Source organism: Macaca fascicularis, chromosome 3 (assembly GCF_037993035.2).
Source record: "Macaca fascicularis isolate 582-1 chromosome 3, T2T-MFA8v1.1".
Lineage (NCBI taxonomy): Eukaryota > Metazoa > Chordata > Mammalia > Primates > Cercopithecidae > Macaca > Macaca fascicularis.
Window position 1 is genome coordinate 33,279,270 of NC_088377.1, and position 24,918 is coordinate 33,304,187.

Genomic DNA, 24,918 nt, shown 5'->3' on the forward strand with positions numbered 1-24,918 from the left:
TGGAGGCTGCAGTGAGCAGAGATCACACCACTGTTTCCAGCCTGGATGACAGCAAGACTCTGTCACAGGAAAACAAAACAAACTTCACTATATCATGCTCACAGCTTGTAAGCAGAGGAGAGAATGTTTGGCAGAAATATTCAGATGATTTCAGAAGTCTTTTCTGATTAAGAGAATCAACAACTCAGTTAATTATCTGCCAACTTTCAGTCATGTTGTGGCTGGGAGCAGGGGTGGCTGTTAAAACAGGTGCTTGTCTTTGGGAGGCCAAGTCGGGTAGATCACAAGACCAGGAGTTCGAGACCAGCCTGACCAACGTGGTGGAAGCCCATCTGTACTAAAAATATAAAAATTAGCTGAGTGTGGTGGCATGTACCTGTAATTGCAGCTATTCAGGAGGTGGAGGCAGGAGAATTGCTTGAATCTGGGAGGTGGAGGTTGCAGTGAGCTCAGATCATGCCACTGTACTCCAGTCTGGGCAACAGAGCGATACTCTGTCTCAAAAAGCAAAACAACAACCCCCCCATAATGGTGCCTGTCCTCCTTCCACTAGAGTTGGGTTTGATTTGGCGGCTCTGAGATGGAGCCCTGGATACATATAATTCCAAATTCTCAGATGACGCTGATCTGGGCTCTGTGCAACCAAGTAAGTCTTAACATTTAGCTTCTTTCCAATTACAAAGAATTATTTTTCCCTTTCTGAATAGGTCAGTTGATCTCAAAGAGATTTGAGCCCACTGGAACATCAGTTCTGAGATGGCTTCCTCAGCCTTTGATGGTTTATGGAATGGGATTTCTGTCATCCGAGCCTTGGTTCTGAAGCAGTACGTGCTGTGGAGGAGATGTGTCTGTGGCATCACAGCAGCCACAGACGCTGCTCCGCATGGTGCCTGTGGCCACAGTTGCACCCTTCTGGGACCCTCAGAGGTGCTGCCATTGTCATTGAAAACACCACCTCCATGTGAGAGACGCAAATCTCAGCCAGGGGTTGCTATGAAGAAAACCTGGGCTTCTGTGTGCCGGGACCCACGGGCCCTCGCCTCTGGAGAGGGCAGGAGAAGGTGCTGACACCTGTCTCCTCAGCTCCGGCATCTGTTTTGCTATCTGAATGTGTAAGCGTCGAAGTCTAAGTGAACTGTGAAATATCAGTGTGCGGCGTGTTAGTGCTGTTTGTTTGTGGCGTGCTACTCGACAGGAAAGGCGACTGTCACACTCCAGGGTTTGGTGGAGCCTCTGGTGGGTCAGTGACGCATGCATCAGGTGAACCGGCAGCAGCAACACCCCTTCTGAGGAAGGCCTGGCATGGTTACCCCATGAGGGTCACGTGAAAAAGCGTGTTGGTAAGATTGCCGGCCAGGCTTTTAGTAAATAGTAACTACAATTAGTTTAAAAATGGGCAAAAAGATTATGTTTCTTCAGACACTCTAAAATGTAAGCTACTACATTTTTTTGCACTAAAGATCCTAGAAAGTTCTAAAATAAGGCATTGGTTTTAGAAGTTTTTATTCTTAGAGCATGTCCCAGTGTTGAGATAGGTTTTTTATTTTTCTTTTTTATTTTTTTCTGGTGGGTTTGGAATCCCCACCTCTCTGTCAGGGTCCGACAGAGTCCAGCCTTTGCAGGAGTCCAAGGTGCTGCCTCTAGCAGGAGAGCAGGTGATGCAGATCTGAAACAGCAAATGAAAGCTGGGCGCCCACATGGCCCTGCCTGCTTCCCAGCATATGAAGTGCTGGTCAGTGGTTTCTTTCCATCCTTGGACTCGGTTATTAGACTGCTACGTACCTCGGAACAAGGAGCCAGCCTGGGAGGGTAACTCCTGCTTTAGTCTCCTTGCTGTGCTTGACTCCGTTTCGTGACCATAAGCACGCATTTTTATGCTTGGGTTTTGGGCGACTGTAGGAGTTTGAAATTTAAGTGCATTTGATGATATGCCTTTTAAAACTAAACTTACATGTAGCAAATGGGAAATGCACGATTTTATATCCTTATTCTTTTAGCACATGTGAATTCCGTGGTTTTAAATTCTGGGTGAAGTTGGGTTAGTCTGTGGAAAATGCCATCTCTTACTATTGGAAAAGCTGATTATTCCTCATATGCCTTGTTTAAAAAGAGCTAAGATGGAAAAGGGATCTTCTGGGCTGACTATAGTTGCCGACAGTTTCACTGCATGTGAAATGTGTGGTTTGGAATGTTTGACTCTGCATTACAGTGGTGTGCGTTTTTGTCTAGGACTTTTTTTTTTTTTTAAGAACTCAGATACTCTTTCATATTTTTAGGAGTCTCATGTGGTTTCCTCAGCTGAATTTAAATTTGTGGAAGGGTGGTACTTAAACGCTGCATACATACAAATGCTAGCATGATGCTTTGTACAGAGAGGATGTTGACACCTGGTCTATTGATGGAATGGACATGTTCTCCTGTCTGTGCTCACCTGAGGCCCTGATACTGACCTAGGGGTGGTCCAGGCTCCATGGAGGGCTTCCTAACTGATTAGGGGAGTGACAGCACTGCCCTCTCCTGCAGCACCTGGCAGCTTGCCATTGAATAGAGGAAGGGAAATTGCGGGTAGCAAAGGGGACCAGAAAAGTGTGTTCTCTTCATCTTCACCAGGTTTCCAGTAGATGTTAAATCACTGAGTTGTAATATGGTTTTGCTTGGATATTATCTTAAAGGTGATGGTCAAACACAGAAGAAAGATTTCTATTGTGCATTTGAGTGAGTCTTCTAGGAAGTCACGTTTTGAAGATATTTGTTTTCCAGTTTCTGCTCATATGTTATGCGTTTATTTCTGAGACGGGAAGAGCACTGGGTGCAGGGAGCTGATGTTTGGCTGAGTAGGCTGAGTTCTGTGCAGTGCCTGGTGTCTGCTGGATGCTATGCTGAGTGCTTCAGACATATTGGCTCATTGAGTCCTCATAGAAACCTGCTAAGGCAGGAACTTCTTTTACCTCATGTTAGAAATGAGGAAACAGAGGCTAAAAGGAGACAGGCAAAACACTGCAGAGTTGAACGGCAGAATCGGGATCAAAACACAGTGCTCAGCTTCTGTGTGGACACCCTTAGCTCTGCTGCATTTGTCCCTCAGTTACTGGCCGAGATGGAATAACAGGCACTAGACTTGCCCCTGTTCCTGGAGAAAATATGTGGAATGATGGTTCTTAAGACTTTGAAAGTCAGGTAGTGAAGGCCTGTGGGTGAGAGGGGAAGTGAGTGAGGCCGCCCCAAGGTGGCGTTCAGGCTGTGGGAGAGGGGAAGCGAGTAAGGCTGCCCCAAGGTGGCGTCCAGGCTGTGGGTGTGGGGAGGGTGATCCGTGGTTGAGGAGATGGAGCTGTGGGCCAGAGAGACCAAGGAGATGAACATGATTATGTCCAAGAGAGTTGGTGACATTCACCCGGATGCTGCTGCCTCAACTGCATGCAAGAGTGGGAACGTTCTCCCCAAAGGGCCTGCCAGTGAGTAATGAGAGGAGCACCATGGACTCAGACACTTCATATTCTCACAGGATCTGAGAATTTGCTCCCCAGAGTCTTTTTATTAGTTATGAGACATCTTAGCAGATTCCACTTCAGGTTGTGTGGAATTAGTGTGTTCTCAGCTTTGAAATCTTCTCTTAGATAATTGGTTCATTAATATTAATCATAGACTTCAATTCTTCAGTTTCTTCAAATTGAGCCTCGATTCCCTGAATGACCTTAGCAGTGTTGGAATTCTCAACACATTAAGAATTAAGGAAAATGACTCACACTCATTTTCCTTGCTTCTTAATTGGTGATTGGTGTAGCCTAGTAGTCTGAATTTGTTAAGCAACCATTCTTACTGCAAGACTAATCTTTAAAAGTCTCTTTTCCTCTGGACACGTCTTTGGCTGCTGTAATCAAATGCAATGTAATCAGCACTGGTTTAATGGTTTTCCTTGTTTGGCTAACAAAGGTTCCTCAGAAACTTTAGTTTCTTGTTATTTTCATTTATAATCATATTTTAAGCCTTCTGATTTTTCTAGCTTTCCTGTGAGTTGGGAATATTTGTGATAGGTGCTTAGTTTGGGGTGTTGATGTACACTGTATGCCCAGCTACTATGCCATTGTGTGAACACTGATTTGTCACTTTCTCATGAAGACTGATTTCACCTAGTTTGGTAAATTCTATTAATTTTAAGGAAGGGGGTAGAATACAACTGCTGTTAGGAGGGTTTTTTAAGGCTTGGGGAAATGTTGCCATTATTATTACCATTACAGAAGGAACATAAAAATACGTGCTGCTTTCAGTCATTATGAATTTGTAAGTCTGCATCTGTGACTGCAGAAAACGGCAGCCCCAAATCTTAAAATCGTGTGGATGCACCAAGCCCACCTGCAGGGCACAGTGGAGCAGTCTGCATTAGCCGAAGTTGGCCCACAAGTCCTGAGGGATGGTGTCTGAGTTATGATAAGGCTTTGACTTGGGATTAAACAGGCCTCAAAATACTGCAATATTCTAAACAAAGACACGATACTGCCCAGGGAGCCCAGTGGGCACCTGTAGGCAGTGTAAGTGAGAAAAGGCTCCAAGGAAGATTCCTGCAGCTCAGCTAGGAGGATTCTGTAAGGCAGTAGACACGTCAAGGTTCACATAGGAGTATTGAGCTATATTCATACCTTTTAAGCAGGGAGGCTTGTGTGTGTTTTTAGGGGCACTCACATGGCACCCTTTCCACCCTCACTGCCGGTTGTGCCTGTTTGATGTTCCAGATTTCTGTGTTGAGCGTGTCCACTCTCCAAATGTATCTGTCTCTAGATTATTTTAGAGTAGACCATTTATTGGTTAAACACTTGTTTTCAGTGAGGAAGAAATCTTTAAAACTGGCCATACAGACCCTGTTATAAGTGTTTAAGAATGGATTGTGTAATGTTTAACACGTAGTGTTTAAAGTAGAAGACATTTTAATTGAGAAATCCTGTTGGAATGCCAACTTAAATTATGACCATCCGTATGCATATGGAAAAAGAGTGAATGTACAGAATTGGAATTTTGTCTATTTTGTAGAGATTCTGTAATGTATCAGGTACAAGTCTCACTTCATGATTCAAATGCATAAAACCTAAATTATAAAAATTGACAAAAACATGCCTTTGAATAGTGAGCTATTATCCTAATTGAAATAGTGATTCATTCACTAAAATGTCCACCTGCAACTTTGTCAAACACATCTGTTGCATTGGTTCTCAAGGGAGCTCAGGTTTCCAGACAGGGAGATGATTACTGCTTAAAGCTTGTCCTGATGATGTTGGTGAACAGGGAAAATCATTTGACGTGGATCCTCTGTGTGTGTTAAACATCAGACGTGGCCTGCCCAACCCTCTGCCTGTAACTGGGAACCTTGACTGTCGGGATCATTGTAGAAAACCTTGAGAAAGCAAAACAAAAAGCCTCTGGAGTAGCAAAAAGATGTAGCTAATTTCATGCAGTAAAACTTACACACTTTTCTTTAAAATGCATCCTTCGGAATGTCAACTTGCTGATTATTCTAGAATCGCTGTAGTCTGCTGACAGCAGTCATGGGAACAGGTGCATGGCCTGGCTGGTGCAGGAGGGTCTCAGAGTGGAGCCACCCTGCTGACACCAAAGGAGGGGCTGGAAACCTCATGCTTGTGACTCGTGCAGATGGCCTTGGCTGACCTCCAGAAGAGGAAATGTCAGTATCCAAGGAGGAAAAGGTGTATTAATTTCACGAGTGTTTGCCTTCACAATGGCTAAAATCCTGAGTTTGTGGCACCTGCTCTCTCCGGAATGAGGAGTCTTCCCTTCCTGGCAGACAAGCTCTGGATAGGACCAGGAGCTGTGGTTGCTGGATTGAAGAGGTTTCCTTCTTGGGGAGGTGGCCTTCGAGCCTGATTTGAAGGAAGCTGTGACTGGCGGGAAAGGGCCTTGGAAACAGTGTGTTACCAGGAGGGTCAGTGACTGAGAACCATCCTGTTCCGAGTGTTCCCATTGTGGTTTTAGAGTGAACCTGGGGAATGGCAACAGCCAAAAGCCTCAAATATTCTGTAACACTGACCACATTTGGTAGATTTGTTGCTGAGACTCTGAAATGAGAAGCCCTGGAGGTGCATGTCTATCAGGCTGTGGGATGTGGGAGAGCTGCTACTTCAGGGATTGGAGTCCCCATGCCAGAGGCTCAGTCCTGCAGAGACTTTTGTACAGTGGACAACTGCTGCCTCCGGTTGACTGTGAGTCTCCCAGGTGAATACCCACGAAAGGTACCATGTCAGCAAAGAAAGTCAAACTCTGTGAAGCATTTAGACATTGATTCTGAGCCAAATGAGTTATGATGTCCCTTGATAGAGCCCTCAGGAGATCCTAAGAACGTATTCCCGAGGTGGTCAGAGCACAGCCTGGTTTTATAGCTTTTAGGGAGACATGAGACATCAGTCAAATAAATGTAAGATGTACATTGGTGTGGTCTGGAAAGGTGGGACAACTGGAAGCAGGGGTGTCCAGGCCGAGGCTTGTCCTGGTTAGACCCTCGTTGGTGGGGTCTGTGGTCCTGGATCGAGGGCCCAAGCACTTCTTTCATTATTATAAATGATTCACCTGAGATGCACAGTTGCCCCCAAACATCTCATGAGCATGAGATACAGCCAGTGCCACTGCCCCAAGTTCGTAATTCTAGTGGAAAGGAGAAATAATACTTTCAATGTGCTTGTGTGACTCAGATGCAAATATTTAATTCCTGTTAAACTTTCAAGACCTTGAGAACCTCTGAGATTCCTTGGAAACCACTCCTTGGCCCCACGGCTAACTGCTGTGGGGAGGCTGGGGTGGTCCGCGGGGTCTGGGGTCCTGCTGTGTTCTCCAGGATTCCTTCCGTTTCATCGTTAGTCCCAGCTCTTCAGCAGGTGGAGTGGATTCACTCTGACATTTCCATTATTTTGTTCTTGTGTTGCCTCAATTAACTTAGAATAATCAGCATTTACCAGAAATAATTGATGGCGAGATGATTCCCTGACATAGGCAGCCTCTATAGATAAGCGTGTTAAACAGTGTCTGATTTCCGAGATGTTGGTCCACACCTTCTCAGGAACACACTTTCAGGGGTAGATTCCTGTGCAGGAGAAGCTGCTTTTCCCCGAGACACAGTGGCGGCCCCTGCACTGGCATGGCAGGGTGGCTGTGTGACGGGGCAGGGCTGGACGTGCTCCTGCCCGCCCCTGTGCTGGCCACCACCTCCGCCCCTCATCTGTGTCGAGGGTGCCTGCCTTTGTTCCCCCAGCTCTCGAGGTCATAGAATTATACCTTCCTTGACACATTCCTGCATAGAGATGATTAGATGTGGGGACTGAATCTCAATCTGACATGTATGTAGGTAAATCATTCACGTGGATGACTTGGGTCCTCTGCATTCAGGGTCAGGAGGTGCGAGGTGGGTTTGGAGATAGCTGCCTGGCCTCAGGAAGTTTCTCTCAGAGCCTGTTTCTTTCTCTAGCAAAGTAAATGATGCCTATCTCACCGGGCTCTGACACACGCTCAGTACCCAGATGCTGTCTGGTCTTTATTATAGTTAGTATTTGGGGAACAGCATGGCTGGTAAGAAAATGCGTTATTTTTACAATTTATAGAATGTCATACAAGGCAAGCGTGAAACCGGGACACTACCCTAATCTGAAGATGCTGGTGCTTACTCTTCTCCTTAAGCATTTTGTTGTGATTCTGGCATGTGTCAGCCAAGTCATATGATGGCACTGCGTGCATGTCAGCTCAGTTACCTTAGAAGCATCCCTCCTGGCTCCAGCCCTTGGCGGTTTCTCTTGCTCTTTCCCTCTGTCCCTCCCTATCCACAACTCCTGCTCCCCTCCCTACCCCCCTCACTTAATCTACAATAGAGGTCCAGACTTTGACAAATCCCAACTTGGGCCTATTTAACGCTTGGCTGGGAAACCAGAGGGAAAGGTGCCCAGTTACTACAGAAATAGAGAATTGAAATAGAATGTGAGCTACTTTTGCATCTTGTTTTTTACTTTAATCTGAATATAAAAGGCAAGTGTCAAAACAAAATCAGTGCTAACTACGCCACACAGCTCTGCGTCTGCCTTGTCGGGGCTCTGTGGGTTCCCACACCCTGGCCTTCTCCATGAGCATCTGGACACGCCATGGCTGTGAAAGGAGCATTCATTTATGGTCCTTCGAATGTTTCAGAGTCATGTTTAATAAAAATCTTGATATTTACCCGCAGCCAAGTCTTGATTTAATAACAGGTACTGCAGGTCTCTGGGTGGGGCTCAGCCTCTGTTTTAGAAGCAGCCACACCATCCGAGGGGCAGGTCCGTGTGGGCTGGCAGGTGGCCTGGTCCTTGGAGCACAGGGTGGACCTGACCTAGTCCTGGCAGTGGGGGACCTTCTGTGGCATAAATAAAAAGCCTCATGTGCCCCCATGAGAAGCTGGGGCTTCCCCTCAGTACTGTGGTGTGCTGTGTTTGATCATGCAGATGTAAAAGGGTAAGGGAGATGGCTAAAAACCAGGCTCCCAAAGACAGCCCTTCATGTCTGGTGCTTTCACATATGTATGCACACCTGTTTGGTGTGTGTACACCTTCACGTATGCACCTTTTTCATGCGTGTACACCTGTTCGTGTGTGCATGCACCTGTTAAGCGCGTGCGCCTGTTTCGCGTGTGTATGTGCCTGTGCATTCACCCTGTATTGCGTCATACGTTGTATTTTACAGATTGCTTTTTTTCAGTGTGTATCATGAGCTTGTAATGACTTTGTAAAGAAAAGAGGGGGCGCTGGCAGCCTTTGGCTCTGAGAAGCATGATGTCGTGGGAACACATGAGACAGCGCAAGAGAGGCCGGCAGAGGCCATCGTGGCCTGGGAGCCCGTGTGCATCCACTGTCTGTTGCTGTGTGACAAGTAACCCCAAAACCTAGGGGCTTAAGGCAACATACATGTACGACTGTATAGCTTCTTCAGGTTGCAAATTCAGGGCAGCCCTGCTGAGCGGCTCTGGCCCAGTCCCCCGGGTCACCATGAAGATGCTGTCCAGGGCTGCAGCCATCTGTAGGCTCAGCTGGGCTGGAGGTTCTGCTCCAGGATGCTGTGCTGATGTGTCTGTGGGCAGAGGCCTGGTCCTCCATACCTGGCCCCTCCCTGGGGCTGCCAAGTGCATTCCTGCCCAGGGCCATTCCTTTCCCCAGAGACGTAGGAGTGTTGGTCTTATACCCAGCATCAAGGTGGCTGAGTCAAGAGCAAAGACTTGTTTCCCCTACTCAGCGGCTACTCCTGCAGGGCTGGGCGACAGTGGAGGTCGCGCAGGAAGGTGTTCGCTGAAGACCGTGCTCTGTGACTTGACGGGTGTTCCTCCCAGGAGGGTGGAATGGAGACTGGATGCTGGGAGCGGTGTCCTGCATAACCCCACGTGTAGTGGGCTCACAGCAGAGCTAAGTCCTTCCTTTACAGATACTTGTGAGAGTTTGCCCGCCTATAGATTCTCTGATTAACGTGTCTGAGGCGGGTCCCAGGAGTCTGCCACCTGCCAGGCCAGGAGGTTCCCTGCATGTGGCTGGTCCCCTGATGCCCTGGGAATCCTAAATGAGTTACCTGCCTTCTCTTTGCTTTCATGCCTCCCCAGGGTGGGCCAGTCCTGTCAGCCGCAGCGATACATGCATGCTGGGGTTACAAGGAGATTGGGGGTGTGTCTGGTCCCCCAGGGAGATTTGATGACTGAGGATATTGTCATAGCAGCCAACATGTCCTTATTTTTTTCCACTTTTAATGAAGTTCAGTTACTAAGTTTTCCGATGCACAATGATGTCCTTGTGAAAAATTGGTGATCAAGGAAGCAAACAGGTGTGGGAAAATGATCCTGCCCTTAAACCTAAAAAACGATTAAACAGCAAAGAGCCTTGAAAAGCCCATGAACCTCCTTATGGGGCAGTGAGAAGACACCTCAGTAATTGCTTTAAAAAAAGAGATAATACTGAAGAAAAGGTAAACTAAATTTTGGGTCTCCTATGGGTAAAGAGATTGTGGTTTACCTTTTGTAGGCACGCATTTTTATACTTATTTTTCTTCCTTGGATTTAGAATTAGATGCAATAAATGTGATTTTTTAAATTAAAACAAATTGGGGTACATGAAGTGTAATCCCTTTGTGATATTTCTGTGCTGTGAGACTCCACATACAAAAGTGAAGCCCAGACTGTCTATCTCTAACGAACCAGAGAGAAGTGGTCATCTGCTGCAGGCCGGACTGGCCTCCAGGCGTCTGGCCATCTTTCCAGTCTTGGGCACACCTGCATCACTGGTGCTTCCTGCCAGGCTGTGACTCTGCCCAGGTTTCCAGAGCACCTGGAACAATTTTCCTGGGGCTCCTGCTTTGTCCTGGCTCCTGGAAGCACAGGGTTTTGATGAAGGGCTCCCCACTGCCAGGTAAATTGGTGATTGTCCACCAGGCTGTATTTCTCGCATGGGGTGCAGAGAGTCTGGGCGTGGTGTCCTGGCCCTGGAGCCAGCTCTAGGACTGCACAGCGGCCTTGCCTCCAGCCCTCATCTGGGAACAGGGTGGTGGGGAGGAGAAGGGAACCCCAGGGTCTTGCCCCTTCTGCATCTCGAGAACACGGGAACACATCGTCCCATTGCCTCGCACCATTCACGGCCCAAGCTTGTGTGAAGTATGTTATTTTATAACCTCCCCTGACAATGAGGTATTTTATATAAGCAGCCCATAAAGTGGTAATTTAATACCCTATCAAGCAACATCTCAACAATAAGGAGCAGATATCACTCTAGAAAAGTTACTTTACCCAGGAAACATTTATCTACTGCAGGTGGAAATGAATCATGGCTTCCTCCTCAGCGGCCCCTGATGAGCCTGTGAGATTCTGTCCTGTTCGCCACTGTTATAAGCTACACCTTTCTTTGTATGATGTTACAAGCTCTACCTTTCCTTCTATGATGTGTATTTCTTGCCTGTTCACCACTGTTACAGTTACAAGCTCTACTTTTTCTTCTGCGATGTGTATTTCTTGCCGGTTCACCACTCTTAGTTACAACATATACCTTTTCTTCTGTGGTGTATATTTCTTGAAGGCATGGACTGAATCCTAATTCCACAGTATTCGATGCGCATACTCAAGAGATGCTTGTTTGAATGAATGGATTAATGGAAAATAGAAGTGGTGACTTCACTTTTAATTCACTATGCCAAACTTTGTTTACACACAAAATTTTATGGTCCTTTGGATAAACTGGGCTTCTGCGCAGGGTGGTTAGAGATTGTGGGAGTGCAGCAAATGGCTCTGTGTGGCTCTAGGCTCACGAAGGGTTTGAGGGACTTGGTGGCAGATCCTGTCTTGAAAATTCTGTTCTCTAAATCCGTTCGAGTGATCTGCCAGCACACACGGCCCTGCTTCCCAGCTTATTTCTGCACAGAGGCTTCTCCTGAACACCCCAGGTGAACCGTGGGTTCAGTCAGCACTACTGGGCTTCCACAGCAAGCTGGGAGCTGCAGGGACGAGGGAGAAGAGGGGCAGAACCCAGATCTTCCTGGGCCCCAGCGCCCGTGTGGGGATGCTGTGTGGCCTGGCTCTTCTTGGGGAGGTCAGGGAAATGATGGCATGGAGGGTCTGTTGGCATGAGCCGCTTGCTCAAACATGGATCCCAGTTTTTTGTGTGGGAGGCAAAATAGAAATTTATGTGGATATCATCAGTAACATAGCAAATACGGGCTTCATCCCTAGGGTGGCTGACCCTCTCATCTGCTGAGCAAAGGCCCGGCCCGGCCTTCTGGGCCTCCACAGTGAGGTTTTCCCAAGCTCTGTCCACTCCATGGAGATGGCTGGAGCCAGGGCAGACATGGGGTGTGTACCACTTCATTATTTTTATTTATTTTTTGAGACAGAATCTTGCTCTGTCACCCAGGCTGGAGTGCCGTGGTGTGATCTCAGCTCACTGCAAGCTCCACTTCCCGGGTTCACGCCATTCTCCTGCCTCAGCCTCGCGAGTAGCTGGGACCACAGGCACCCGCCACCAGGCCAGGTTAATTTTTTTGTGTTTTTAGTAGAGACAGGGCTTCACCGTGTTAGCCAGGATGGTCTCGATCTCCTGACCTCGTGATCCACCCGCCTCGGCCTCCCAAAGTACTGGGATTACAGGCGTGAGTCACCACACTCAGCCAGGTGTTTGTCCGTTTTTAAAAGCTGCATTTAAAGAATGAAATAGACCAAACAGAATTACTTACTTTTGAATATTTAATACTTAGTCTACCAGAACACTTAAATATGGTTAATGTATTTGAATAATAAGGAAGAACTTTCTCTCTCTTTCCAAAGCAAAAGTATAAACCTTTTACTTGGCAGGGATTTCACTCTGTTTCTAAAAAGCCAGCAAGCACTTTTCGTGAAATAGACATGTTTGTTCCTCTGCATAGACCCTACTGACATTTCAGCTACATTTCTACTGTATCTTGATATGATAGATTATAGAAAATTCCTTGCTACTTGAACTTCACCATGCTTTCCTTTTAAACATCAGATAGAAAGTATGGATAGTAAATCTCAGATTAGTTGCCATTCTCGGTCTTGGTAGAGCTGCCACCAACAGCCTCTGTCAGTTACAACAGAGTGTGTCTCCCCAGCAACCCGGCTTAGATTGCAGACTGAGCCAGGCTCACCCAGGATTCAGTGCAACATCTTCCAAAGCTGTAGCCACTGCTCTCGGAGGAGACTTGAGAAGCCCTCCCTTTGATGCCTGCACGTGGCTGTTCTCAGATCACAGCATCTGCAGCAACATCTCGGTGGATGCCGGCAGGGGTGTCCTGGGTATTGACACCATGGCAGGGGCCTGCAGTGTCGGAATGAAATGGGCCATGACACCGAGCAGCCTAGAGGAGTCCACAGCCACGTTTCAAAGGTGCAGTGGCCCGAGGTGAACCCCAGAGCACTGAGGAGCCTGGAGTTGACCTGTCACGACTCCATTGAGAGAGCTGGCTGAATTCTGTACCTGTGCGGGCAAAAGATGGCTGTTTGCACTTAACCCCTTCCCAGGCCAGGGCTAGGGAGGTTGTCTGCACAGCTAGTGGGAGCTTGACTCTGTTCACACTCGGGACTGAGTCCTTCACCTTTCTGTGAGTCCAGGGAAGATAGACATGCCGAGCTCTCCTGGAAGAGGCCCCTGATGAGTGGAAGTTGAGCTTCAGGATGGTCGGCCTTGTGGTATGCAGGGCAGGTTCGGAGTAGGTGCGTGATACGTGGGGTCCTGGCTGCTGTTGTCACTAATTGGGCTCAGCAGACGCTGCCGGTGGATGTGGCTCCTGTGGTACTTGGTGGTTTTCTCCTCACAGGAGTGGGTTTCCCTGCAGTGAAGGTGTCGGTGCAGTGACAGGCAGCCTGGCAGGAGGAAGGTGCTCGTGGGGTTGTGCCCCGAGGCCCCCTTCCTCTTGAGCAGGAAGGGAGTTTGGGATCCTGCTTCCAGCTGCACTCCCTTGCTACGTTCTTGGCCTCTGGGGCCGGGAGAAGCTGTGTGCAGGCCTGAAGCCTGGACCCCTTCCACAGCCTCTGCGGCGCTTGTGGTGGTATGCGGGACGTGGCCTTTGGAACTCCAAGCCATACCCTGGCATGCCCGCCCCTTGGGGCGTCTCAGGCACCTGCTGTGTGCCAAGCTCCGTGGTGGGGTGGGCGGTAGCAAGGGCTGTGGGGTAGAGGGGCCACGGTTCATGAATGTTGAGAAGCATCAGGGAGGCAGTGACAGCAGAGCTGAGACCTGCAAGGAGGGGACTGGCTGTGGGTGTTGGGGCTCAGGGAGCTGTCTCTACCAGAGCCACAGTGGCCAGTGATGGCAGAGTGGGGGACCGAGGCCTGGGGAAGCCGTGTGCACGTTTCGCATCAGGTGTGCAGGTCTGCCGGGCTGTGCTGCCCTTCTCAGTCCAGGCTGGGCCTGGGGTCCCAGAGGGAACAGAGGGTCCTTTCATCTCCCTCTTCTTACTTCCCTGTTGCTTCCTGGTCAAGGGATCCTTGTTTATTGCAACTCTGGCAGTTATTCTGAATATTAACAGGAGTTTCACAAAATTGTAGGGGGAGAGGGACTAGGGATTCCTTTTTTTTTTTTTTTTTTTCCTCCCCCTGATTTTACCGGGAGGCTTCTGTTGTCCCTTAGTGTGGAGGCAGAGTGCAGATGCTCTGCAGTTATCTGTCCAGGAAGAGGAGAGCTTCTGGGAAGTCACAGATCTGATCATTGCAATGGCACTGACATTTTTAAGTGGGAGAATGCTGATGTCTACAATAATCAGAGTAAAACTTTGGTAGCTTCAATATAAAGATGCTGAGATGATCTTAGAGCCACTTAGTCCATAGATCCTTCTGCAGTGTGGAGTGTGACATCTCTACCAGCCTCTGGTCAGTGTCCGCCTGTGGGTAACTGAATGCTTGAAGTGTAAATGAGAAACTGAACTTCTAATTTTATTTAATTTTAGTCAAATTTAAATACCTATATGGGCCGGGCACCGTGGCTCATGCCTGTATTTCCAGCAGTTTGGGAGGTCGAGGCAGGTGGATCACGTGAGATCAGGTGTTCGAGACCAGCCTGGCCAACAGGGTGAAATCCTGTCTCTACTAAAAATACAACAAATTAGCCAGGCGTGGTGACAGGCGCCTGTAATCCCAGCTACTGGGGAGGGCAAGGCAGGAGAATCACTTGAACTCGAGAGGCAGAGGTTGCAGTGAGCCGAGATTGTGCCACTGCACTTCAGCCTGGGTGACAGAGGGAGACTCTGTCTTAAGAAAAAAAAAAAAAAAAAGTTAAAAAAAACCCTACATGTCCCTAGTTGCTTCTGTGGGAGACGGCATGGTTCCAGAAGGTAGACTGTGTGTTGAGGACTCTGCAGTGTCAGGCTGGAGACAGTCTCCCTTCCTAGCAGCGTGGGCCCCTGGGCTGTTCTTCTGCCAGAAGGGATGGTGGCAACTCTGGGAGGTATCTGTGGACTCAGATCTGTGTGGATTAGTGACTTGTGTTACTCAGATACTTAACTTTGTGGGTAAATGAATACCTGGTCTTGCTGCAACTTCAGGGCGAGATTCAGGAGTAGGGAGTGAAAAGTGAGGAGGGGACCCAGGGCTTGTCCTGCCGTCCCCAGGACCTGCTCGGGGCGCCTTCCCGTCGGAAGCCGCAGCACCTGATCAGGGCACCCTCCCTTCTGAATCCCCCAGGACCTGGTTGGGGGAGCCCTCCCTTCTGAAGGCCCCCAGCACCTGGTCGGGGCGCCCTTCCCTTCTGAAGCCCCCAGTACCTGGTCGAGGCGCCTCTCCCCTCTGAAGCCCACAGACCCTCCTGGCCTGCGGTGCTGCTTCTCCAAATGCTGCCCTTGGCTGTTTCTGAGGAGTCACCGGCACCCCAGCAGGCTGCGTGTGTCACTTCTTCACGGATCTGGGGTGTCGGTGAAGCTCATTTGTCTCGTCTTCCTCATGTGCCGTATCTCACCTGTTGTCTGTCCAAGTTCATGTGTGTGCGTGTTGTGCGTTCTCAGGCTGTACTCGGTGCTTAGGTGACAAGAATGTCTTAGAGCAACGGACTGTCTGCTCCAAAGGACGTTGTGTGTGAATCGAGACACGGTTTACTTGTGGGGTTTAAATTTCCCGGGTGTTGGAGGCAATTAAGGGGAAACAAGGTCTAAAAAAGCCCCTGGGGATGAGGAAGGCAATAATGAAAAAAATAACTTTATAAACACTTAGCAGTTGATTTAATTTGAAGGTGAATTTTGCATTTTGGGGACTCCTAAAGCTCCTGTTGTTGGGATTCCTTGAGGAGCTTTTCTTGTTTTCTGTCAAGTAAAAAGTAAAGTGGATCGGTTTTGCCTTTAATACTGACTGACTAGAATCTAATTCCCTTTTCCCCCCATTCACGTTAGGGTGGGGATTGTACTAGAAGAGCTGTAGGATCTCTTTATTTCTGATCTTAAATGAATTTTTTCTTTTTTTCTTTTTTTCTTGGTGAGCTGCTATTTTTTCCTTCAATGCACTGTTCTTTGGTTTGGGAAATATGCTATATTTGTATCGTGCTTTAAATGTACACAATGGTTCTAAATTGCTACTTTTCTTTAAAGTTAGATATAACATCTTAATTAAAATATCCATAAATCAGGCACAGTCTGAGGCCTGGAGACCCCTCTTGTCACTTCCAGCCATGTCTCCTTCCCTGGCAACGTTGCCTCTGGCCACGTAACCTCCCCCCACCACGCCAGGTCATCCCCCCACCATGTCACCTCTGGCCACATCACCTCCCTCCCGGCCACATCACCTCCCTCCCGGCCACATCACCTCTGGCCTCAGTGCCTGCCTCACTCCCTCCTGGTGACCTCTGTGGCTCCTACTGACTGCCCTCCCAAGGGTCTGTTCGAGGCTCCTTCCCCGTGTTTTGCTCCTGAGTGGGTCTCAGGGCCTGGATGTTTCACAGGATGCAGGTTTCTTCCCTTCCAGCCGTGGGTCTCTGAGCAACAAGTCCAGAGAGGGCACTAAGCTCTCCTTACCCACCTGGGGGCCCTGAGCCCTGACCGCCAGGGCTTTTCTGCAGGGTGTGGGGCAGACTCATGCGTGAATTGGACTAAAAAGGTGCTTTCAGGAATCCTTGTTTTAAGTGCACTGGAGCAGAGATGGGGAGAGGGGACCTCCTGGTTTGCTCAGAATTTGGTCCCGATCACAGCCAATGAGGCAACATAAGCACCTCCTAAATGAAGCATTCCACAGACTGATTTTACACATGACAGTCATGATGGCTGGTAAAGGCTTCACACAATGAGTGAGTTTGAACTGCATTTGAAGGAAGAACAGGTCCCTGCAGGTGGAAATGAAAGGGTGACCCAAGCCATCAGCAGCAGCAGGGGTGGGGTGGGGCAGACTCCCCATGGATGGTGGGCATGACTGAAATGCAGGAGAGGGCAGGGGTCCGAAGGAACAGCAGGGCAGCATTAAAATCCCCATGCAGAAAAGGGGACGTGACTGAGATATTATCACATGTATACAACTGAGAGATGATTTGAAGATGATTTCTGCGAGCCTGTGGGAAGAGCACGTGCTCACCATCAGTTCTCAGGATCTCTTTATGAAGTGAAAACTGTCATGCCTCTGCCTATCTTGTGAGCTGTGAAGATCAAATCCGGTAATCTTCAGCGAGCCTTGTAAATGCTAAAGCTTATGACAGACTGTTCCAGCCCCCTTGTCTCCACTCTCCTTTCCTCCTCGGTAATGTGAACCCTTCTGGGTACCTCACTATCTGCCTGGCTTCCTCCTCCGTAACGTGAGCCCTGAGTACTTGCTGGGTACCTCGCTGCCTGCCGTACAGCTGGCTGTAGCCTTGTCAAACGCACTTGGCTGGCACATAAGCAGAAGTGTTCGCCGGGCCTTAGGAGGGCTTTCTGACATGTGGGTGCTTGCTTTTTCCTGTTAGGCTGGAGCTGCAGGGAGCCCTCCTAGACCAGACAGAGGACCAAGGCTGTGGCCTCGGGGTGGGGGCTGGCGGATGTCCCTGGGTTTATTGTGTGTGTGAGAGCAAACTTCAGTCCCGCTGCGGCACCAGGATTCAGAGTTCCTTCTGGAATGTTCTGAGTGAGAAACAGGAAGTGTGCACAGGTGTGTCTTCTGTGGATTTTATGGTTATCTTGGGAGAGCACTGGTGCCTCTGAGCGATGAAGCTGCAGAACCACTTCTTCCACTAACGGCCGCCTTCATGTAAAGAATGACTTACAAACGATGCCACTTCAGATGGAGGTATTTGCAGGTGTGGCCTGAAAAATGAACAAAATGACTCATCTCAAGGAAAGTACCTTACATTATTCCCAGTGATAGACATTTGAGCTTTCCAGTGAGTATTAAAATATGAAAATCTTGTGTCTACCACTTTCTCATGTGATCAATGGTCATAGTGATTTTTTTTTTTTTTTTGACATATAACAAAATGTGGAAGCTGCTCATAACTCGGAACCAGTGTTTTCTAACCAGTGTGTGATTACAAAATCGTGTGCTTGTAAAAGCCATTCAAGTGCAGGACGGACCAGTTGACTTAGAAGGAATTGGGGCAGAAAGGCCAGTCGACCAGAGCGCAGACTCCGAGTTGCAGACAGCCTGTACGGAAGTGTCGCTTGTTACATTTGGCTCAGAGAATACCTAAAACGATCTGAAAACACAATGAAAATACTTCTTCCTAATTGTATATCAACATGGGGTTGGACTTTCTTCATAAACTTCAGCCACGGCTCTGCAGCCCACTGAACGCAGATGCAGGCATGAGGACCCTGCTGTCTGAGGTGCAGAGATGTTAGGTGTTTTCACAGCAGCACAACCTGTTGCCACGCTGCGGCTTATTTTGGAAAATGGTTTCTTCTTTAAGACTGTGTTAAGAGGTAATGACTTTATCATTGTAAAATGAACTAAATTGTTAGTTTTTTTTTTTTTTTTTTTTTTTTTTTTTTTGGAGACGGAGTCTTGCTCTGCCACCCAGGCTGGAGCTGCAGTGGTGTGACCTCAGCTCACTTCAATCTCTGCCTCCTGAGTTCAGCTACTACTGAGCCTCCCTAGTAGCTGGGGCTACAGGTGTCTGCCACCACGCACGGCTAATTTTTGTATTTTAGTAGAGACGGGGTTTCACCATGTTGGCCAGGCTGGTCTTGTACTACTGACCTCAAGTGATCCACCTGCCTCTGCCTCCCAAAGTGCTGGGATTACAGGCATGAGCTACCACTCCCAGTCTCATGAGAAAGCTTTTTTGTGATCTTTAATGAAGTGCAAAGGGTTCCTGAGACCCAAAAGTTTGAAAACCACTGGCTTAAAGCGACAAAATTGTCCACGATTCTTAAGTGTATCTTCTAATCTGTTGATTGGAGAAAGGACGTAAGGGTTGCTTTACTTTTTTCCTTTCACAACTCAATGGTGCTGGGACAACTGGGGTATCCACATGGAAAAGGATGGACTAGACCCTTCCTTGCCCGACACACAAAGCTCAAAATGGATCCAGCATAAGGAGCTGACTGTGAGACCCATTCTGTCAGTCTGCTGGGTACCATAATGGACACCACAGACCATGCAGCTTAAACAACAGCATCTTATTTCCTTTGCTCTGGAGACTGGAAGCCTGGGGTCAAGGTGCGGGCAGGGTTGGATTCTCTGGGACCTCACCCCATGCTGTGTAGTCTGCATCTTCTCTGTGTCCTCACAGGTTTCTCTTATGTGCATGCAGCACTGAGGACTGTATGTCTAAATTATCTTATAAGAACACCGGTCATACTGGATCAGGGCCTACTCTTAAGATCTTATGGGACTTAAATTGCCAAGTTAAAGGTGCTGTATGTAAATACAGTGACATTTTGAGTTTCTGAGGTTGTGACTTTAACATGGGAATCTTGAGGGAGGGGTACAGTTCAGCCCATGACACCATTAGGGGAGAATCCTGGTGAAACTGTTACATTGGATTAGGCAATGTTTCCTTACATGAGACGTCTAAAGCATAACAAGCAACTGACGGGAAAAAGAAGGTATCAAAATTAAAAATGTTCATTTCAGAGGATACTATTAAAGTAAAAAGGCAACCCACAGAACAGGATACATTATCCCAATAAGGGCCTGATATCAAGAATATATTTTAAAACTCTTAATAAAAATCCAATTTAAAAATGGACAAAGGATTTGAATAGCCATTCTCCAAAGAAAGACATATAAATGCCTTAAAAAGCACATGGGATGTTTAACAGAATTCGTCATCTTAGAAATGGAAATCAAAACTACCATGAGATACCACTTCACAACCACCGGGATGGGTAAAACCCCAGTATTGGACAGTGATATGTTGGTGAGTTTGGGAAAACTGATATCTTGATATATTACTAGTGGGAGGGGAAGTAAAATGGTACAGTTGCTTAGGAAAAGTCTGGCAGTTCCTCAGAAAAGTTAAGTGTAAAATCACCGTACGACCCAGCAATTTCACTCCTAGGCATATGCCCAAGAAAATTGAAAACATTTTTACAAAAAAAAAATCCTATGCAAGAATCTTCATAGCAGCATTATTCATAATAGCAGAAACATTCATGTGTCTGTCAACAGATGAATGAAGAAAATATGTACACAATGGAATATCACTCAGCCTTAAGGAACAAAAGAACATGTGCTCCAACCCGAATGAGTCTTGGACTTGAAAGATGCTGACACCAAAGGCCACGCCAAAGGTCACGCACTGTGAGATTCCACTCCCCTTGGACGTGAAAGATGCCAGCACCGAAGGTCACGCCAAAGGTCACACACAGTACGATTCTCCTCAACAGGTGTCCAGAATGGGCAAATCCAGAGAAACAGAAGTGGGCTGGCGATTGCCAGGGTCTGGCGGAAGGAAGGAGCAGGTGCTGACTCTTAATGGGTTCAAGGTTTTTGTGGCCAGTGGTGAAAAAGTCCCAGAATTACATACTAGTGGTTGATTGTTGTGCAGCTTTGAGAATATGCTAAAAAGACTGAATTGTATCCTTTAATATTGGGGCTTTTATGGTTTGTAAATTGCTTTTCAATTTAAAAAGGAACTCCAGAACTTCTTTGGTGTTGATACTTAGAATGTGAAAGAGACAGTATCCAAAACATGTTACTGTGTAACTCACGTTCCCAGAGAGTTAAACTTCATTTTCTGGGGATCTTAAAAGATGTGCTTGAGCCTAGGAGACACAACGACCCTATACTATATGTTACAGCCCATCTTACTGATTTCTATCTCACATTACAACCATATTCAGGGAAAATGGATATGTAAACGTGAGCTGAATGCTATGCAGAGGCACATTCCTCTTACCTGGATGGTCTTAAATGGTGCAGTAAGAGATGCGGTCATAGCAACGTTAGTTTAATTTCCATGGCAACAGGAATTTGGCACATCTGATGAGTTAGATCTCCCTGCACAGCTCCTAACAGGGTTGCCCATTTCTGTGTGATGTCTGTGTACATTCTTGCTGTGGAAATAAGTGATAGCACCTGCACAAACACTTGCCCGGAAACGCTCATGAAGCTGGTGAAAGCAGAGGACAGGCGAGAGGGAACCGTGGCTCAGCCCTGGCAAAGGAGACGGTTATTCCGAATGCAGAAAATTCAGGAACACGATCCTTGGGAAGACTGGTGATGTCTGTGGATCTCACCGCTGTAGGGTTGTATCTGTGCAGCCAGTTACCGGAGCCACCAGAACCGCATGTGTTGGTATTGGTGTCATCACTCAACGCTTCTGACTTTTCCTGGTGCTGAGGATGACTGCATGTGGCGGAAGCAAAGTGCTGACTTAGCACAGAGTATCAGATCCCAGCCCTTTTCTATCAAAAGGGGGCAGGGTTAGAACCCCCCCACTTCCCAATCCTATAAGAACTGGGATCTGATGATCTATGCTGTCGAGAGAGGCAGGGTTAGAACTCCCCACTCCCCTATCCGATTGTTGAAAATAATAGTTGGCTTGGGAGGGTTTTTACTCCTTAGGTTGAAGCCGTGCATTTCTGGAGTCTGGACTGTCAGCTGTGGTGGCTGGGGAATGCTGGGGGCTGTGGTCATCGGGCCGCCGGCAGCCCTGCTGATGGGTCCTGCCTCTTTGACACCATTCATTTCTGAAGCTTGCTTTCGCCGTTGTTGGAAGTAGCAGCACTGGAGGAATGGCCTCCTTCCTACAGCGAAGCTCTGCCAGGAGAGAAGACACAGAGCGTCTGTTGAGGGATGTGATGTTCGGGTCACCACACCATGCGTTCTGCTTCTCAGTGGTGCCTCCTGGTTGATGTTACCATCACCTGGCATTGCCCAGGAGGTAACTCGCAGATGCCACACTGATGGAAAGCCGCAGCAGTGTGGTTCGAGTCCAGGGCCAGCTGCAGCATATCAGCAAGTTCGGGCTGGATGCATGTGCTCCACCCTGTGGGTGGGTCTGTGGAGCTGGGGTGGCGTGAGAGCCTGAGGGTCCTGGTGGAAGCCTGACAGATGACAGGAAAGAGGCCCATGAGGAGAGGAACCAGTGGATTCAAGGCAGGGAACCGAAGGAGCTCAGGAAGGAGCGAGCCGTCACAGGGTGGGAGGATCAGGAGCCAGCAGGAGAGTGGGATGTGGCCTCAGGGTGCTGCTGGGTTGGTGAGGGTCCTTCTGTGACTTTTCTGAGAGTGCAGCCAGTTGTACGGGTGGGTGCCGGCTCCCGCAGATAGAAGAGCCAAGCGTCCTGCAGGACACCAATGTGTGCACTGGGAGTTCCCAGGTGGGTGTCCTGGCATGTGGCCCAGAAGTCCCTGACAAGGCTCAGTGCACCAGGCACACAGTGGGCTGTTGGTGCCTGACCCAACGAGGGAGGGAGGGAGTGAGTGAGGGCCGAGACATAGGTTCGGAGATGCACGGGAGGGATGCAGTCAGGTGGAGAGTCATGCTGTGGGGTCCGGGAGAGACGCGTTCGAGAATAAATGGGACGGGGGTACAGTCAGGTGGAGAGTCATGCTGTTGGTGTCTGGAAAATGTGTTTTTGCTTTTATCTAAGAAGCTGGACGTGAGCATGTCTGTGCTTTGACATTTAATCTGTGCACTATCCTCGGCAGGGTGTGTATCTCTATGGCAGAGGACACCCCGGGCACAGCAGATGTCAGTGGCCGTGGCTGGACTCAGGGTCCGTGATTGAACGTGTTTGGCACATTCTCAGCTCCTGCCCAGGTGCCTCCCAAGCATCGGGTGTTGTGGCTCCCCACACCCTTCCCATCTGCGTGTAGCATGACCACCACCTTCCTACCATGTGTTTGTCCTACCATGGCTGCCGTGTCTAAGCTGGACGCTTTGCTTTCCAGCTACTATCCTGTAATCAAAACCCTTGACTTTGCCTGCGTTTCAGAGATGACAGGGTATTGTCTTTCATGATTGCTCTGAGGATTTCCAAAAGCAAATGCACCTTACAGGATGCAAGATATTGGTGACAGTAATTTATAGATGACTTTTCTCAGTCTTTTTATTGTGGTAAAATTATATGGCACTCTGTTTTTAAGTGTATGATTTGATGGCATTGTGTTCACACTGTCATGCCGCAATCACCGCCATCCATCTCCATAACTTCCTAGTCTCCCCACGCTTGAAACTCAGTCTAACAAACACTAGGTCTCCTCCTGCCCCAACTCTGGTAAGCACAACAGATTGCTTGCAAAATAGGCTTTTTCAGTAAGAGAAGGGGCAAGGAGAAGAGCTCTCAAGACTGTCTTGAGATTTGAGTAAGTGTTTCAAGTTTTACTCTCTGGTTTCCAGTGTAAAGGAGCTATTGAAGACGTGGGAAGGTGGAGGTGTATGATCTCAGGAAGTGCCGGGCCGGGCAGCTTTTCCACTGTGACGGAGGCACTTGCCCTCAAACTTGCCTGAGATAATCGCGTAAGGATGGTGCTGCATTGTGACAGCTCTGAACTTTGTCTCCTTGAATGTTGCCAAGTACATAAGCTTTGGCGGTTACCGTCTAGTGTCTGTGAGACACCTAGAATTTAAACATTGTTCACTTTAGAACACACTCATTTTTATAACACTCTACCTGTTCTCATCAATAGGAAATATGCTGTGTCCTTTTTTTGCCTTAATATTCTGTGTTGCAGTAACAGTAGCAGCGGATACTCCTTCTGGTTTCATGGTCATTGCCAAATACAAGCTTCTGGAAACTGAGTGAAAAATGAAGGGGAAAGTGCTTTTCTGCAAAGGGCTTTTTTGAACATCTTGTTTTTTTCTGGAATATCTGTTGTGGTGTAAAACATTTTCATATTTAGGGGTTTGTAACGTGTTTTATACTGGTTAGTTTTGAAACCCCATGTTTTTGCATGTCATGGGGCTGCTTTATCCTGTTATTCTATGATATAGCTGGTTTGCAAAACTATTGGTTATTTCACTTTAAAAACCAAAGCAGCTTACAGTATGAGTATGATTCCTCTAAGAATTTAATTGTAAAATTGATTTATGTTCAATAAACTTACTGGAATGACTAGATCAGTGGACAAAAGATAAGAACATGTCAAGTCTCTGGGCCAGGAAGGACTTCCAAGTAATACACGTGATACACAGTAATTTCTTAAGAAAAGATTAGATTTAGTACATAACTGTTTAAAACCTCTATATTTTCTATTATAGCCATTCCACAATGCCCATGGGGGTGGGCTGCAGGACTGCCTATGGAATCCAAGGTCTGTGGGCGCTCAGGTCCCTGGTATAAAATGGCATCGTGTTTGCATATGACATACGCACATCCTCCTGCAGACTTTCAGTCATGTCAGGGTTGCTCGTAACAGCTATACCATGGACATGCCATGCGAGTAGTTGTTAAACTATATTGTTTAATGAATAATAAAGTCTGAATGCTGATCACAAACACATTAAAAAAAATTCTTGATCTATGGTTCATTGAATCCACAGGCCTGAAACCCCAGGAGAGAGTATAAACTCTAGAAGCAAAATGAATAAAGAACTTGAGGTCATCAGTGACAGGTGTTGGGATCACACTGAAACTCGTGTGTTTTGCCGTCTTTGTCACTGCAGAGTGTAAACGGGAACCATTTTTAGCTTAAGGTAAAATAGGTAACAGGAAACACTACAGAATGGGCATGAAGGCGTGCCCCCCATTACCACGTGTTACAGCCAAGCCTCTGCCTCCTGGGGAATGAGTGTTCTATGGGGAGACTAGACGTTGATGATTTCCGGATGTGTGAAGGGAAATGCCCTCCGAGAAGCATGGCTTTGGCCGGAGCACGTCAGACGAGAGTTAGCATGGCATGGAGTTTCCACAGTGCCCCTCAGGTCTGCTGCTTCTCTCCCCACCCCTTACCCTGACAAGGGAGGAAAGTTCAGCTCCAGCTGAGCCCCGCACAGGGCTGTGGGTCTCTAGGGCAGGTGCCACCTTCGCCTGAATAGGTTGTGGCAGACGAGGGTCTGGCCGTACTTTAACTGTGATAGATGCTTTC